Raw genomic sequence first — 5,761 nt, forward strand, 5'->3', positions numbered from 1 at the left:
AATTACTCTGGAAAAGTATTTAAAATACTTTAGAACAGCCTCTAGCAGGACAGTGGATTAGGCTGACTATAGCCGGTGTTCAAGAGCCGGCTATGTCGTCTCACGACCACCGGCCATGGAGTGTGAGCTCCGATCGGCCGAGACAGACGGGGGGTCTCGGTCGGTGGAGCACCAGGACCGCTGAGGGCAGTGAGACCGAGCTGCCCTGCCTACCTGACCACTACATAGCTTATCTTCACACTAATGGGCTCATTTGCTGCTGCAGGTCACACAGAGACATCAGCAGAAACCAGAGACTTTTGCATATCCAGTTAAAAGTTCCTTGTAGGGGCTTTAAAATAAAATCACTGGCCTGCTTAAATAGCCTTCAGAAATATGAAGTAGTTGCTAATGTGTAGGGCCCACAGTCCTGAGGATATGACTGTATTATTTAACATTAGAAACATGTCTGCATCATGTCAATAAAGAGGTTCAAGAAACACCGAAGCAGCCAGTTCCTCATAAAAGTGTCAATTATATGAACTTCCTGTGTAGCCCAGCTTTGACCCCTGCTTGCTCACTGGAGGAAATGCATCTGCAGCTATGTTAACTACTTTACAGAATGGTAATGAGGTGCTAGCTGCATAAGTCAGACCTTGTGAAGATGCATGCTTGAAGTGCTGAGGATGCTGGGGGCAAAAATAGAAGGCCAAGGCTCGAGGTGCGTTTGTTTCCATCTCTGGCTGGGATTAGCAGCTTCTAAACACTTTGTTCTGTTAAGGCTATTGTAACCATGTATGCAGACTCGTGAACACGCATACACCTTTTTAAATCCACTCTGGCACACCAGGACATTGACATGCTACTTCCAAATACAATGAAGCCAGAGTTACGTGCGTGTTTTATTGGCTGTTTTTATGTGTCTGGAGCTGTTAATGTTGCACAGACACATTCCCAGTGAGGATTAGAAAGATGATGGGGTAGGCTGCAGACTCAACCCAAATAATAACCAGTAAATACTTTTCTCATCATGTGTTTTATCCAGTGTGTTCATAAAATATTCAGCCCTTCAGACTTTCAATTTGTGATTTTGCATCCATATTGTACTTGTTTTAAATGCATGTTTCCTCTATCAATCTTCACTCAGTCAGTACACCATTATGAAAACATGAAAACCAATTTTAGAGTTTACTTTTTAAACTTTTTTTTTTTAACAATGAACTCCTCTGGGTTTCTTTAATCTCACCTGCACATCTGGTTTGCTGTTTTTATGCTGTTTTTCTTGCTTGTTAAATTGTGCAAATAAATTAAATCTAAAAAAAAATCTAACTACTCGTCTGGCCAAACTATGAACTACATAAAGTAACTGAGGGAGGAGAGCCTTGGTAACACAGGTGACCAGGGACTTTGTGCTCCAGAGATCCTTTGTGGAGAGAAAGAAGTGGTAGAAACTACCAGCAGGGATTTGAGGAGACTACAGACTGAGGCAAATCAAAGACTCTCAGAAACTGTAAGAAACAAAATGATGTGATGGATGAAAGCGAGACTGGACTGTTTGGTCACTGATTGCTCATTATCTGTGCAATACATCATCCATCCTGACAGAGCTGCAGAGGCTGTGCAGAGCAGAACAGCTGGTGTGTCTGAATACTACATGCACAGGCTAAATGGCAATGCCCACTGTGATCTGCCTTGGCCACAGGGAGTGTTAAGATGATCACATGACTTCCTGTGTCTCGATATTCCTAACCCTTATGTACAAGTCTTAAATATAGGAAGAGCTGTGAATCAGCAACTGCACAATCCATTTCTCACTGCACATTTATTCAAAAACTACTTTGACAAACAGTTTAGGAAATGTTTGGTTAAGTCTCGAAACTGACATTTGTCACCAGATAGTTTGTTTGTGTAATAATTTGAACTGATTAAGTGATTAATTTCCATAAAATAGGTTGTATTGAGCTCCTGATAAACAAAAACGGAAGTATAAAACTTAAAAGATATTTCTTTTAAATGAGACCATCGGAAAGGGTTAGGGGCGGGCCCTTTACTGCATGTCATTCCCCCTCTCTCTGCCTCCCCATTTCCTGTCTCTCTCTCCTATGCTATCAAATAAAATCAAAAATGCCCCAAAACATACTTAAATTAAATTACAAATAGTTGACATATCATTTTCGGATTGACAATTTTCCCAAATGCACATGCAGTTGTGGGTTGGCTTTGCAGAGCAGTGACAGCTTGAACTGTTTTGGGTGGAGAGAGCTATTCTTTGCTTTGAATTGAACAGATGCATGGGTCCTCAAATACAGGGAGCAAACAGCACAGCTAACATGTAAAAATATGATTTAGAAAAAGTATGGCAGCCTGAATTAAAGAAACACAAACAGTGAAACACAGCAACAACACAAGATTTAATTTTGGCAGTGGCGCTCATCTGATCCTCACACAGCCTCTGTGCACCATGCAAGGTTTGTGTGTCACAGTAAATACCCCAAGGTCACACACACAGAGGGCCAGTTAAAACTGTATTGATTTTTTTAATCGTCCAACATCCCACCAATGATGCATATTCACTTTTAACCAGGCAAATTGCAATTCACCATAATGACTTGACAAAGAAGCATAAGTGTAGGGGGCACAGATTGTACAGTAGGTTAGGTAAAACATCCTGTTTGGAATATACTAAGAGTGAAACGGAGAGAGAGAGAAGGAGTGAGGCCGAGTAAGATGAGAAATATGAGAGCGAAGGATACAGAGAGATGAGGACAAGGGCAACAAGGCCTTGTCCACGGCCAGTTGAATCAAACAGCTTCTCTCCTCTGGCTAGGACACGTTCACTGTGCTCAAGCCTAATACCACAGACATGCTGTCACACACACACACACACACACACACACACACACACACACACACACACACACATATATAGCATATTTTTTATTCTCTCTCATCGCTCCTCCATGCTGCTCTTCCCCCCCCTCCCCTTCTCCTCCTGTCTCTTTGTGACTTTTGCCCATTTGCCTTGTCAACCAGTAGAGTCAGAGTCAGTGTATTAACGGAGCCTGGAGCAGGACGAGAGAGTGGGAGAGGGGAGAGAAGAGGCAGGGACATGAGGACAACAATGATAGCTCCAGTATGTGACAACAACAACAGAATTAACACACGTGTTTGTCCTCTGGCTTGTTCTCAACTGCTGAAGTCAAGGCAGAGGACACACCACTCTGAGACACATTATGATGATGAATAAGTTGCTCTGTTGCCGGGTAAGATACATCTGATAGGTCCGTTTACTCCTGTTGGTGCGTCATTGCTCACAAGAGTGGGTTATGCACAGAAATAGCTACATATCATGGAAGTATGACAAAAAAAATCATTGTGTACTTGAGATTTAGTGGTGACTAAATTTCTGTTTAGAATTGAGTAACTAATTATTACAAGTCTGTACTACTGTTTAAAAATTATCAAGAAAAATGGTAACAAGAAAACTTAAACAAACCAAACCAGGGAACATGGTATTAAGCCTGCTGGAGCTCAGAGGTCTGTTTGTGCTCAGTTAAGATCTGACAGCCTGACTTGGTTGTGGAAAGTGGACGGTTGCAGTTGGTCCTAGAGAAGGACCGACAAAGTCTCTCTCAATGTCCTTTTCATCACTTTCTCTGAGTTTAACTTTTCCTGGAGAGTCTGCTGAGTGTCCTAGTACTGACATTTTTTTTTTGAACATCTTGTATGTGCAATTTGATCAGTTTATATAATATTACATACACACTATGACATACTGTATGGTGACACAAAATATGTGGTATATATGTCTTATCCAATTAACACAAATGTGTAACTGGATACCATTATGAAGTGATGACATCTTATAACCAAAAGGTCAACTTCAGTGTGACATCACAATGTTTTGCAAAAACACCTCTGGCCATTATTCACTTTAAACTCAGACGGGTGAGTGTGACCATGCAGGTGATTCTAGCTTACCTTTCTTTTTACTTAATTTTGCAGTTGAAGCTATTATAAGGTATTATAAGTGGCGCCCTATAAGCCCACATGTGACACACCTTTACATGTGTGACATATGGCACTTAAACTATAAAACGATTCATTCATTCATTCATTTCAGTGACAGAAGAAACATCATCCTCACTACTGCAGCTTTCAGAACAGTCCATTATACTGTATTTGTCATAAAACTGAATCATCCATCCATCCCTCTATTGGCTGCACGGTCGCGGGGGCTGGAGCCATTCCCAGCTGACTCCCTGCAAGGGAAGTGCGTACCGGACGGGTCACCAGTCTGTTAGGGCCAACATATAGATACAAACAACCTCACACATTCACACCATTGGACAATTTAGTGTCAACAGATCACTGAACTCTCCCTCTAAGAAATATTCAAGCCTATGGAAGAGAGAAGAATTTAAGATTTATAACAGGCTGGTTACTATACTTGATTTTGAGATGTTTTTATTTCCATAGCAGCGTTTCATTCTGCTGCCGATGTGAGAGCTTCATTAAGAAATGTGAGAATGAGGATTTTGATGTGTGAGGTGTAACAAAGTGACAGTGAAACACTGTAGTTGATTTTTTTTTTTAAAGTGTTGAAAGAGGAATGTGCTACATGTCTCACAGTGTGGGTCAGACTTCACAGTCAGTCTATCTCACTCTGTCACTCTTTGTCTCCGCTTTGACATGACCAGGTCAAACACACAGAGACGAGATATTTTTGCTACTGTTTCACAACAGCTGCTGTCTGTATGATGTTTCACCTGATATCACTGCCTCTCGAGCACTTTTTCTTCCCTTCTCACGTCTTCACTTCTCCTCCTTGACTCCTGCTCTGCTCTGTCTCCTCCTGTTTCAGTTCCAGTCACCACAATATGTCAACTCAAACTCCTCAGCTAGTGAAATATGATTAATATGATGCAGTTTCAGTATTCACAAATTCTCCCCTCTTCCCACTCGTTGATCGTTTGATTGTCAGATGCCCCCTCTCTCAGTTTGGCTTCACAATGATCTTGTGACAGGACGATATCAGGGCAGGGGTGGTTTTGCTGCCACAGTGACAGCATTGAGTTTATAAAAGCCCCGCTGCTGTGGCTTTGATTGTGTTAGCCAGCAGATTATCCCTCTGGGAAGCAGCAGCCTGATTCCCTATTGGTTTTGGAAAGTATTAGTTGAGACCTAAAAGTTAGTCTGTTCTGTGTTGAAAAAGAAACACAAATTTAGCATATAGAAATGGAAGAAGAGGTTAGTGTGATCAAACAGTATAAGTACATATTTTAAAATGTTGTTGTATATATTTATGTCTGGTTGTAAAATAAAACTGCACCACTTTAAACCACCGTAAATGCCATCTCTGCCAGTCCATTACTGTTACATCAACAAATAACCCATTGTCTGCTTAACAGCGAGAAATTATTGAGGACTTACATCTAGCACATGCTGTGAAATAGGAAATAGTAATAATAAAATGAAATAGTAAGAAAGAAAGAAGGAAAGGATAGAAGTGCTTGCATGTACATTTAGGCTTCTCTCTTTTCTCTCTCTCTCTCTCTCTCCCTCCTGCTCTCACCTCTCCTCGTGTTTGGCCACACTCACCCCTCTCTCAGACAAACATAGCACCCGGCACCGGTGGTGGAGGTGCTGCAAGAAGGAGAGAGAGAGAGAGAGAGAGAGAGAGAGCACACAGAGAGACAGAGGAGCAGAGACAGAAAGCAGATAGCACAATAAATCAGCGGCAGAAAGGGAGAGCGAGAGAGTGAAGTAAAGGAGGAAACAA

This window comes from Trachurus trachurus (genome assembly GCF_905171665.1).
Source record: "Trachurus trachurus genome assembly, chromosome: 7".
Lineage (NCBI taxonomy): Eukaryota > Metazoa > Chordata > Actinopteri > Carangiformes > Carangidae > Trachurus > Trachurus trachurus.